General features: G+C 37.9%; 1 protein-coding gene and 1 pseudogene across 2 annotated transcripts in view; one reads left to right on the top strand and one right to left on the bottom strand.

The window, feature by feature from the left end:
• CAMKMT (calmodulin-lysine N-methyltransferase) overlaps positions 1-13558 on the bottom strand; it is a 342165-nt gene that overhangs the window by 121341 nt on the left and 207266 nt on the right. The gene's annotated exons all lie outside the window — the stretch shown is intronic.
• On the top strand, positions 5928-9027 carry LOC118501074 (annotated as a pseudogene).

Below are 13558 nucleotides of genomic sequence, written 5' to 3'. Positions count from 1 at the left end.
TGCTCTGCTGTGTACCAGGTGACCACACTGCATAGAGTAGACACTCTAATACTAATCATACAAACCAAAAAGAAATGTGTGAGTTAAAATGTCATGTTGGCAACACCACTATGTTACCAAAATAAGGTCAAATACATTATATTGCTCCCAAATAGACTCATTGAAATCTTGCGTCAATTTAAAAGAAGAATCATGGATTCTTTATATTCTCATACCGATCCATCCCTTTCTTTTCACTGTTACCCTATTGCCACATAATGTGTATAGAGAAAATTTATATGCAGGCAGCAGGGATATTAGAGTGGCAAAGACCTAGTCATACTTAGGGAAATTTTGCCTTAGGCTTTAAAAGCCAGTGATGTTAATGGAGGGAGTGGTGAGAGAGAAAAAAGAGAGGGAAAGATGGAAAAATTCGGTCACCAACATTTAAAATGGTCTTAGTAGTAATCAACTCAGTGAGTTTTACTATCACATCTGAGGCCCTGACATGTTCGCAATAAACATTTTCCTTAAGAGACTTTGAACTTGAACTCTCGAGTCGACCTTTCCTCTGCCTTTGGCCAGTGCTGTTACTGATTTTTTGGTGGACTGGTCCAGTTGCAAGCAAGCCATTTTCTATTCATGGACCTTCTTACAATAGGAACTAATAAAGTAGTATGCTGTACTTTCAAAGTTGTGTAACTACCAGGTAAGTATTTGGTCCTAAAAGCAAGGATACATTTGTAACTGTAATACTCCTCAGAGTAACATGAAATTACTACTACTGACGTTCCAGTTAGTACTTCCTCGGAGTTAACTCCCCTCTCCGCTTTGTACAAGTGCTACCCTCAGTCAATAAGCACATCATTCCTGACACCTAGAGCTACAGTACTGAATGTGGTGCCGTTTTTATTGATCGGCAGGGAGATATTAGAAATTTTCTGGAAAACTTTATTGATAACGTATGTTGACAGCTATTCCCCCTTTAAAGTGGCAAAATACTCTGGTTATTCTATTTCATGAATGATCACTCCCATGAATTAACTTTCTTTTTTGATCACTTTAAGGACAGTAGTTTCCTGTTAGTTTTCAAACACAATTCTAGTACAAGGCATAAAAGTTAAATAAAGCACTTTTAAAATTATAAGTGGTAATATTCAGACATCACGTAGAGTTTATTTGAAAGTCATCTAGGCTTACTGGGCTAAAGAAGAGAATTTAATCATTATGGGTCCTTCAGAACTCAAGTTTTAAAATTAAACTGACTAGGGGTAGTATAACTTACTTTGCACTTTCTTCATTTTTCACCATTATTTTTAGTCAAGATTGGTCCATATTCTCCTTAAAGTATCTAAGTACATACACTTTTTAAATGGATTCAGCCCAACCACAGAATATGCCTTTAGGATTATATGAATAATATCCTGGGACCATCACCTCCCTAAGCTCCACACCCTTTTGCTCAGCCTAGCATTATGGACCTACTGCTCTTTCCTGTGCCTACTAGCACTATTTCTTAGACCAAATTTGTTAAAAGTTTGTAAGCCTACAACCCTTCTCACCACTTAAGGAGATTACAGTGTTTGTTTTTATTTTATTCTTTTTTAAAAATTGTTGTTCAATTATAGCTGTCTCACCTTTTCCCCATTGCTCTCCCCTGCCCCACCCACCGTACACCAGCTTCCACAGTCAATCACCCCCATTGTCCGTGCCCATGAGTTCTCTACTCACGTTCCTTTACTTGCCCCTTCCCCTCTTTTCCCCCATTCTCCCCCTCCGGCTTCCAGGCTGGTCACTGCCAGTTTGTTCTTTATTTCCATGTCTCTGGTTTTATTTCACTTGTTTCTTTTGTTGATTAGGTTTTATTCTTATATGCCGGGATTCTCAAAAATGGAGTTGATGGATCAGCTTCCAAGGATCCATGAATCCCTGAAATATGTGCAAAATTCTATACTTAAAAGTATTTTTCCAGGGAAAGACTCGGTAACTTTCAGCAATTCCCCATAGAATCCCCAACATAAAAAGCTTAACAACTGTATTTGTTTCCACCCTCACTTAAATAACTAAATGCAGTTGGGACTTACTTCTCATGTCTCATTTTTATTTTGAGATGTTTTGTTTATTTTAAGTTTGGCAGTTTTAATTAAAATGGTTACATTATATTGTTTATACTGACAGTATTTGTTTACTGGAACTGTAGATTTTGGTGATTTGAGTAATTTTCATGTGAATGACAAATATGAAGGAAACTTACAAGCTTTCAGAGAGGTCATTACTTCACTTCACATGGTAACATTACCACGTCCCACACAGGAGAAGCTCCCAAATCCTCAGAAATCCTTTGACTCTTATTCTTGGCTTTATTCTGCTTCCTAGAAGTTTTCATCCCAGTTCCTGATGCTTAATCAAATATGAGCTTTAATTTTTATTTAACTCTTTGATGTCTATGTGCATTGTCTCTTTAACTAAACTATAAGCTCTCAAGGGATAGAGACCCTTTAATTTCTATTTTGTTTCTCCCCCAGAGATTTGCAAGTGCAACAGCAAGTAGACAATCAATAAATCCCCAGTAAATGAATCAACTAATTCCTCAAGGCAGAAATATATCCTCATTGCCAATCTAGTCTAGGTATATAAAATCAGCCTCCTTCCTTAGTGGGGAAAGAGATGTCATTATTTTCTCTGACCTTTTTGCTTGCTGGGTAGTCAACATCTTAGGCTAAGATGCCTTTGAAAGTCAGCTAGGTGCATTGCAACTTGATGTGGCAACTTCGTTCTCATGAGGGTCTTGCATAACTAGACTGTCGAGAGTGGTTTTCAGCCCGTGTCCCATTCCTGGCCCATCTCAGGGATGTTCGGAGGCTCCACCAGTGGCAGTAGTTCACTGCAACAGTAGTGCTCAGCTCTCAGGGCGTTGGGCTGTGGGTGTGGGAGTGCAGCGAAAGGCAGGGCACTGAAATCCCTGTGGGTGGTTCTGATTCATCCTTCTGGAAATGAACCCATTCTTCCCCCTTCCTCCCCAAGCAAGCAGAGAAATACTAAATTAGAACCGTTAGGAAGAGAAGAGAATTAGTCCATTGGAACAAATTTTGTGATTTCAGAAACTGAATTTTATAAAATTACAGTGGTCAAAAAGCATTTAGTAATTAAGAATTATGACCATATTAGGAATCACTTGCAAACACTCTTACCGAAAGGGCTTAGCACGGCCTTTGTACCCCTCAGTGGAACTCTACGCCACCCACAAGTAAGAATAAGCTAATCTATAGTTGATTAGTCTCTCTTTCTGAGGTCTAGAAACAAGTGTGAAAGCACTCTTTTTATAGGTAATTTTCTCTTCTCAAATACCTGCAAGTGTGATTGATGGGTATGGCAAGAAACAGTTAGATTTGGAGAGTGGACTTTACTGAATAAAGTAAATTAAGGTCTTTACTTGAATGAAGTAGAGAAAAGAAGACATGTTGAGATTTGCATTCAAAGCAAAAGATGGAAGATAATCTTAAAATAAAATACTGAAACTAACACTTTAGGGGCACCTGTTAGCAACAACCTCAAGGGGGTATAATCAGAATAATCCAGAACAGTGGAAATTCTACAGGACAAGTAACCCAGTTTCTTTCAGAAATGATTCGCAAGAAACTAAAAAACGGAGGAGAAGCAAAGCTAAGTTAAAGAAACTTAGGAAAAATGTTAGCTAAATACAAGGTGTAAACTCTAATTTGATCCAGATTGGAATAAACTGTGTGTATATATACATACATGATGAGATCATCAGGAGGGAGGGAAACTTGATGCCCTTGTACACTTGACAATACTAAGATAAAATATTTTAAATGTAGTATTGATATACAATTTACAGGTGAAAATACTGAAGGAGGAAATATCTGGTATGTGATGTGATGTGATCTAGTGGGGAGACAGTGGAACAGAGGTATAAATGCAAAAAGATCGGCTGGCTTTGATTATTAAAGTGGGTGACGGGTACATTGGGCTCATATTATTGTCACTACTTTTGTGAACATTTTAAATGGTTCATAATAAAAAGTTGTTAAAATAAAAAATAAACATTAAGCACAAATATAGTACTATGATTTGGACAAAAAATAGAGGATAAAAAATTCAGAATATTTTCAAAGTATAATTACTTACATATGCACAAATACAAACTTCATTTGAAATGCCAATTAGGCATCTAATCACATCAAATATACATTTCTGCCCTTAAATCACTATAGCCAAGAAATTTTCTATTTTGATTCTCATTATGGTACATAAAACACTACCTTTCACTTTAAAGAGTATCGGTAATTCACAATATTTCCTGTTCTTTCAATACATTATAGGTAGAGTTGAGAAAGAAAACCAGAAAATATCTTTTTCCTGTAAATCATTAGAGCTGCGATGCTCACTGCTAGAACCCATAGGACATGCAAATATGATGGTGCATGCAAGAGCAACTTAGCGTTCAGTTAAGAAATAAACACAGGTACCGCTAATTTCTAAAATACTTTTAAAGCTTCACATATCAACCTTCCTTCCAAAAACGTAAAAAACTAGAGATCTCTCTGCCATTTCCACTGTGCATTAAACCTTTTTATGTTATTGAAGATGATGGAAAACGTGAGAAAAATGTTCTTAAGAGTTAGAACGATCTCATCAGCATTGCTGGGGCATTCCAAATGTAATCAAAGAGGTAAACGGGAATAAAAAATATTCTCTGACAGATGAGCCTGCCATGTCATGGGAATTTGCAGCCTGTCTGCACAGAATGAATTTCCTTTTGAGGCAAAATGTTCCCTCTGATGCTGAAGGAACCAAAATACCTTTTTAAAACCACAGAACCGTTATAAGAACAGGAAGAGGTGCTGTGTGACACATCGCAGTTATGAGCCAGTAATACTGACAAACAGCTCAGAATCTACACGAGTAGGCTGAGCTTCAGTGACGGCTTCGGGACGGTCAGGAAAATGGGAGGGGAGAAACCACTGCCTAGAAACACCTGCAATGAACTACTGGCAGCAAACTATGGAAGACGGGGCTCTTGGAGTAATGTTGAGGAGGTCCTATTAAGTACCTTGTAAGTAATTCACTCCACTTTTATTAAATAATTGAAATTCATAACAGGCACTTTACTTATATTCCAAAAGGGTAGATCACTGAACCCGATGGCCTCAAAGGCAATGGCACCCAGATTTTTGTAACTTCCTGAATGGTACAGTTTTTTTTAACTTTGGGGGTTCCAACATTGCTAAGTAATAATAGTATAAAAACAATAACAGAAAAGCTCTATTACCACTATCATTTAAAAAGTGACAGTTCAGTAATAAAAGAGTGGGTATATTCAGCTTTATGACAAACTCACCACATCGTCGTCCCCTTCTCATTGCAGGACTGACGGGCGGAAGTGCTACACAGACTGCTTGTCCCAGGCAGCACGGGTCTGCGGGGTTAGCTCTGGCTACCATTACCCTCTCCAGTCTCTTTCAACATGGGACAGAAATCATAGAGGCTAAGATCTTGGGACTCTGCAAATGTCAGAGAAGCTGAGCTTTTAGCTTATTTAAATGGAAAAGGACATTTGTCATTTTGAGAGGCAAATTTTTCAGCCAATCTATTTCTCTGAGTGATTATGTATTATCATCTAATTTCTTCAGCAGCTGTTTTCCTTTCCAAATCACTTTTCAAAATAGCTATTTTAGACATATAGTTTATTGTAGCAATGGAAATCATTTTTGGCTAATACAGTGTCTGGCACAAATAACGCCCCTTTTTATTATATAAAAATATTTTATTACAAAATCATATGTGTGTGATTCTGTAACATAACAATATCACACACAAGCACATCATATGACATTTTAGGTGAAATGTTCAATTTTAGGTGAAATGTTCAAATTGCTGTCCATCTCATGAGAGACATTCACATACCCTACCAACCACACTCAACGGGACTATTTCTGTCAGACCGTGTATTTATAAGGCTTAAGTTTAAGCCTTATAAGTTTAAAACTACAGATTTTTGAAAGTAGTAGCCAGCTGATTTTATAATATGCTTGAAATGATAGATCCAAACACTCAGAAAACACAAAAATTGATGATCTTGCAGTAGTTCATTTTGAATAACAATCATTTAAACTACTTAGTTGAGTGTAGCCTCAAATTCTTCAAATAATCACATGGAAATTGGCCTATAGATTATCATAATTCTACTAATAGAATTTGGAGCTATTACAATATTTTAAAGATGCTGTATGTATAAAGGTAGCTGTTTTCTATCATCATCATCATAATGTCTTAAGAACCTCAACATGCAAGCTAGACTACTCTGTCTGCACTGACTCTTTTGTTAGGAAATCAGCACCAGGGAGATGCATGATCCTAGAGGAAGGAACAAGTATCTCAAGAGTTCTCAGTCACTGACCATGGACCTCAGAGGAGTCATCTCATCTTTCTGTGTTTTAGTTGCCACAGGTTATTAATAACCCCTAAGCTCCCTTTTCAGTTATGACCTTTGGATTCCCAAAATTCTCAAGTGTAGTGCCTAAACAGACAAAACAACAAGCACCGTAGGAAACTACCTTTCTTCAACGATCACTTTATATATGTGTAATTGTCATCCTGTGTGTAAGTGAACATATATGGGAAGACATACTACCCAGTGTGATTCCATCCACTGAAACCACCTATATTGATTGTAAACAACCTGTACCTGTTTCCAAAACAAACCTTACCCTTCCAGAAACATTTGCTGCACCAAGTACATCCAAGAGAAGGTGCTACAGTTTGAGAAGGCTGTAACGAAACGTGCTTAGAGCAACAGCAGCAGAGCTGAGCTAAGATAACAAGTATGAAGAGAGCAACACACTTGTTGCTCAACTTGAGATCAACTTGGAGTTCCCCGTAACTGAACTTCACTTTCAGTCATGGCTTCTTCATTTGCAAGAGTTAAGACTCCCTATCCCATAAATAATTAAAAAAGGAATGAATGGGGGGATGGAATAAGAGAAGGGCAACAAAGTAGAGGGGAACAGAATGATTACCATGAATGTCTTGGGAGAGAGCCAGGAAACAGAAAAAGTATACAAAGGCTTTGGAATTGCACTTCCTCATCTTTCAGGACAAGGAAGTCGAGTTTATCAGGGATTAAAGGCACTCAGTTTGGAACTAGGTGATGTGACATATATTGAAATGGGGGAGAAATACTTATTCACGCTGGTTAAATAAAACGAGGCACAAATAGCTTATATGTCCAATTTTATCAGTCTCTGGGACCACAGTAGGAACTCTGCATCATAAAATGCTGGAGGATTGATAATCACAGTCAAGAAGAAGAAAAAAACTTTTCATATGAGCACCCTCTGTGACAAAAGCATACAATTGGAATCAAGGATGATAGAGAACCTTCAAAATTTATAGTTTTAATTCTTTAGAATTTAATTTTTAGAATCTCATTATAACTTTTAATATGTATTTAGAGTGCTAAAATTAATATTCTACTTTAGTGAATGTATAAAAAAATTTAGATGAGCTTTCATAGGCTTGCTTGTACCCACAAAATTTCCCAAACATATTTCCTCCAATCTGATATAAATCTTCCAACTTTGAATCCATGGAGTTTGCAGATAAGAGTTTCTGAATTTGAGAATTTGGTTGTTTCCCTTCTTGTCACACTTTGCACTACAAAAGATAGTCAGAAATAAAAATGTGGCTGCGGAACCATCACTTTGGTCACCCCTTTATGGGCTCAGGTGGTAAATATTTCCGCAGAAAAGTATTGTGTTCATGAGAAATAAGAAGGTACCTGCCAACCATAAAGTTTTTGAAGAGTTCAAAATAAATTTCAGACAAATGATTCTATAGGTGAATCTATACATTTTTCCTTAGTTAATCCAAAACGTACCTCTAGAATTCCATTTAGAGGTCTCTTTGAGCTTGCTGAGTAGACACCATGAACAAAGTTCACCCTTCCCAGTACAAAAAAAAATTTGATGGACAAGAAGTTGTCATTGAAATTAAATGGTGGCAGACATGTCCAAGGAATACTGCAGGGATCTGATCCCTCTGTGCATCGCGTGGAGACAGCCACCAGTGGTCAAGAGCGCCATGTGGGAGTGGTGGTAGTCCGAGGAGGCAGTACGGTGTTGGACGCACTGGGGTGGGTGTACAGAACGGCTGTGTTCACCAGAGGAATCAACAGCTTCCACACGTCCCCTCGCCATAGCACCCACTTTGCTCCATAAAAATAGGGTTGTGTACATTTTCATGTTGAACTTTTTTGTTAAACAAACTTTTATAAAACACACAAAAACAAATTTTACTTCTTGTCCAAGGCCTAAATCAAGTCCCACCTCCTTAACAAAACCCCTGGTCTCGAGAACTTTGAACTCAGCCCCCCTCTGAAATTTAATGGCAGCCACTAAAAGTTATTTACTGAATATTTACTAGATCTCAGGTAATTAACCCAGCCTTTCTTTCAAAAAGGAGAAAGAAGTAAGCAATTTGACAACCATACGAAGTCTTAGAATTCAATTTGACTATTTTATAGGTAGTGTTGGTGTTATCTTCTCGATTGGATTACAATTCCTGAAGAACTAAGACAACATCTTGTCTTTTTCTCTTGTGTAATGCTTAATGCCTAACTCAATATATTCAATAAAATAAATGCCTCTAGTATCTCAAAAAGTTATTCTGCACTAAAATGACTGAATTTTTTTTAAAAATGCAAAAAGAAACTGTGGGAAGAAAAACATTTTAAATAATTAAGGAGGGTAATTTGGCTACGTGTATATGTAATTTTATATATAACTTCAATTCTAGGAATTTATCAAGTGAGACCACGCCGTTCCAGATGACCCAGTAGAGCTGCCAGATGACAAGCTGCGTGAGTCATCTCAGCGTGTCACCAGAAGAAATGCCCAGCTGAGCTCAACCTGTACTGCTGACCTAAAATCCACAAGTTTCTTATTGTTAAGCCACTGAGTTTTGGGGTATTGGGTTATGTGAATCAAGCAAAGCTGATTCAATTGTATTCATAAATATTTTTTCTAATAGATTGTAAAACAATTCAAAAGTAAAATATTTTTTAAAAATACAGATTAACCACGTAAGAAAAAAACTGAACTCTGGTTAATGATGCTTGAGGACTCAAAGGGGGAGGAGTGTACCAATGTCTACAACTTAGTTTGCAATACATGAAAATACAAGATGGATTGACAGACAGACAGAGGGCTAATTCCCTTGATATGTGATAAAGTAAGTACAATAAAATATTAGTTATAGAATCTAAGTGGTATTACTTCAACATTTTTAGTTTGTTTTCTTTCTTTCTTCCTTCCTTCCTTCCTTCCCTCCTTCTCCCTCTCCCTCCCCCTCTCCCTTTTCTTTTTTCTTTTCTTTTCTTTTCTCTCCTTCCCTCCCCCCCTCCCTCCCTCCCTTCCTTTCTCTTCCTTCCTTCCTTCCTTCCCTTCCTTCCTTCCTTTCCTTCCTTCCTTCCTTCCTTCCTTCCTTCCTTCCTTCCTTCCTTCCTTCCTTCCTTCCTTCCTTCCTTCCTTCCTTTCTTTCTTTCTTTCTTTCTTTCTTTCCCTATCTAGCCTGATCACTTAAGGACCTAGGAGAATTTAGGTCTGCATCCCCTTTAAGGGTGTTGAACAAGTTGGTTATTTTCCCAGCGGTGATCCCCAAACTGGGACTGATCCAGCTGATGGTGCCTACGAGCTGCTGTAGACTGTTAGGTGTCAAAAGGTCTGGTACCTGGATCTGAACTATCTGAGGCCTAACCGTACGGTGAAATAAGACATATCCTAAATGCTGCCAAGGCTGATAATGCTGTACATTTTCTGTGGCTATGACTAGTCCTGCTGAGGAGACATTGTCCTCAAGATAGAGGTAAATCTGCTTTAGCTCTTCTTGAGAGACTGCAGCAATTAGGATGCCATTTGTGTAATGATAAATAATACTTTGAGGAAACGGAGTCCGTACTGGCTGAGCAGCCTGATGAACAAAATGTTGGCAGACGGTAGGGCTACTTAACACGCCCTGCGGCAGGACTTTCCACAGGAACCTCTCCAATGGTTGAGAGTTATTAAGTGCTGGGACTGAGAAGGCAAATGTCTTGCAGTCTTCTTCCGCTAGGGGAATTGTGAAGAAGCAGTCCTCTAAGTCAATGACAATAAGAGGCCACTCTTTTGGTATACATGCTGGATTTGGAACCCCTGGCTGAAGGGCTTTCATGGGTTGTGAAGATTTCATTAATTTTTCTAAGGTCATGTATAAGTCTCCATTTCCCTGCTTTCTTGGGAACTACAAAAATAGGAGTATTCCATGGGCTGCCAGACGGTTCTATGTGCCCTGCCTCTAATTGTACAAGCTCTTGAATTTTTCTAGCCTCTCCTTTTTCAGCAGCCACTGGTTAACCCATGCAGGTGTGTCAGACAGCCAAGCGAGGGACAAAGATGAAGCCTGGACGGTGGCCACTAAGGAAAAGGCGGCAGGGTGATTTGTACTCCCCACTGAGTGAGGAGGTCCCTGCCCCAGAGACTCAGTGGGGCGGGAAGGACGTAGGGTCAAATTCGTCCAACTTGCCCATCCAGAACCAAAACATTTAAGAGTCCACACGCTTTTGTGGGGCAGAGAAATGCCCCCTATGCCAGGTATAGAAATGTAAATAAAATAAAAATTCCTTTCTTGAAATTAAGCCTGCTGGCGGCCTCCCAAGGCATGGGGGCTGCTGTCTCTTACCTCAGAGATGACCTGGCTGGAGTCCCCCTTCGTGCTATCTCTATAGTTTGTTTTCTTAACGAAAATGTTAGAAAAACAGGTTGGGTCATATGGTGCATTTACACTGTGAATATTATATAGCCATTAAAAATAATAGGGTAGAAGATTATCAAAATTGACTGATACATCTTTAAAAAGCAAAGTACAAAACAGTATATATTTTTGTAAAACACAAATTAAAATGTATAGATATAGAGGGGAAAGAAGAACCTAAAGACATCTGTTAGATAATAACCTCTGGACATGGGACGATGATGTTTTCTTCCTGCATCAACTCCTGTTCCCTGTTTCTAAACAGGTTTTGTTTCTGTATCATTGACTGAGTCACCCCTCACTGTGGCCCCCACAGAAGACACCCCAGGTTCACCATCTAAGAGGGTCGGGGACACACCGCTGGCTTTATGCCTCCGCGTGTGCTAGCTCCCGCACCATAGCCACCTCTTAGAAATCATGGGGTGAGGACTGTTTGATATCCTTTTAACATGGTGTTTTCCAAACTGTCCTACTTAATTAGGAAAAGTTTTTAAAGTAATTAAGAGAATAAGGAAAATGTTTAAGAGGCTAAAAATTTTTCATTTTGAAAAGAATTTGTTTACAAAAACAATGGTGTTCCCTGTTTTAGAATAAGAAAAAATGAAATAAAGACAACAGAATTCAGAGAATAGTCAGAGGTTGTTTAGCTAACTGAAGTATTTGGTACTAAAAGTAACTACAGGCTAGAACAGAGGCTGAAGATTTCCTCTTCTTGGAAACAGTATCTTCGAGAAAGGACACTATGTTAGTGGCCTCTTAAGATCTCTTCCCGTTTTATAAATTTTTTGAAGTAATGGCATCGCTGATATTTATATTCAGTCAGGATGTCAGGATAAAGCCAGATGTTACTAAGTAATTTGGAGACATTATTCCTTCCCTAAATTTAAACTAACAGAAACCTGGTAATGGGGAGAAGACAAGAATACCAAAAACAGGGGCTGAAGGACCCTGATCCATAGCCATCTAATTGTTAGCCAAACCGCACACAAATTCCCGAGTCTGTTTAACACTGGGGTAATTTTAATCCCCATCTGATAGAAAATAAAAAGAAAAGATATCCCAGAAGTCACTGTAACATTCTCTAAAAAAATTTAAAACATTAATTTTTATACCAAACAGCTATGTGAATAACAAAGCAATATCATCCTACAGCCTGTGAAGAGTTTGCTGGTGTGTGTGTGCATGCATTTGTGCATTTTAACCAGACAACAGGAAGAAAAGCTTGCCCACGTTAACACACCTAAATATGAAAGTGCAAGACACCAAGGGAGAAAAGGTTTCTGTGAAAAGGGTGGTGGTGGTGTGCAGTGGAATCTTGAAACTCAGGACAGAGTATTGTGAACAGTGTTAAACTCCGTCTGAAAAATATCAATAACTATTTTCATTTCAATTCAGTGATAAACATAAATGTCAGAATGTGGAAATAAATAAAAGGCTTTCTAACAACAGTCTAAAAACCAACATAGGGTTTTTTTGTGTGAAGTAAAATCTAGGTTGAAATAAGAATCTTAAACATTTTCCATTACTTGTATTTATAAATCGCAAGATAAGGCATTTAAAAATCATTAGTTATTCAAAGCTCACTGAGTGCCAAGTTGTTTTGAAGGAGAATTCATAAAGTTCTCTCACTGGAATAAATTTCTTCTTAGCTTCTTAAAGCAAACAAAAGAGAAATACAGAGGTTGTTTTTATAGACCTTGCTGAGGTTCCAACTCCACCACTAACATACACTTTTTCTGGGAACACTGTCAGCCCAACACACGCTTGGTTATTACACTGGACACTTTTAAATTCAGATTGAAAAAATAAGACCAAAGATGTATGTGGAATCTAAGCCCTGGATTCCCATTTCTGAGATTTTTAATGAGTGTTTTTGAGATTCTTTAAAAAAGAAACTATGGTTTCTTTTATTTAAAAAAATTTGCATAGATTGATCTTTAAATTTTAAGAAATGATTCTGACAAATTACTTTTCATTTCCACAGAAGATAATGGCCCTATTAAACGAAATAATAATAGGGCATGGACTAAATGGGCTCTAAAAGAATATGATATTGATGTATCCACATTTTCCAGCTCATTCATTGCAAGGATTAGCTGCAACCAGTGCAGTGGCTATAAAATGTTGGGAGAGATTGGTCCCTAAGAACTGCCAGATGGTCAGAAGAAAACGTCTTACAATGGTGTTTGTTATTGGAGCCCTTCAGACAAGGACAGATATGATCTAGCTTGGAAAGCTGGCAGGTATTATGAAGTGTTACTTTCTATTTGTAAATAAACGATGCGTTTTTGTCACCCGTTTGACAAATGGAGGACAACAGAAATTTCTAACAGAGTCCCAGAGCTTCTCATCGCTAGGCGATTCTCACAAGTTTTAAGTGATTTTCCATTCCGTCTTACTATTCAAGGGAATTGTTTAGTAAACAATATTCAAGAACCCGCATGTGTCAGGATCCACAGAAAATCTCTCTACGTTGCTAACAGATTTATGATTGGTCAAAATTTAAAAGACATGCTAAATGGGTGAGCCCTACCCAGACAAAATGCATATATTTTTCCTAGGTAATTATGGCTTTTTACCGACATGTGCAATTACTCAATCTAATCATGCAATGCCAGTTAGCAACTTGCAAATATGAGGTTTGGCGTATGAACTGAACACCTGTGATAGAATGTAACTCTTCTGAACATAATATTTTTAAAATATGACCTTATCTGTTTCTTCTTTTTGTTTTTTCATATCCTCTCACCACTACCTCACCCCCAGAGCC

This window comes from Phyllostomus discolor, chromosome 6 (genome assembly GCF_004126475.2).
Source record: "Phyllostomus discolor isolate MPI-MPIP mPhyDis1 chromosome 6, mPhyDis1.pri.v3, whole genome shotgun sequence".
Lineage (NCBI taxonomy): Eukaryota > Metazoa > Chordata > Mammalia > Chiroptera > Phyllostomidae > Phyllostomus > Phyllostomus discolor.
The sequence above is the reverse complement of the archived record's forward strand: the minus strand, read 5'-3'. Positions and strand labels throughout refer to the sequence as shown.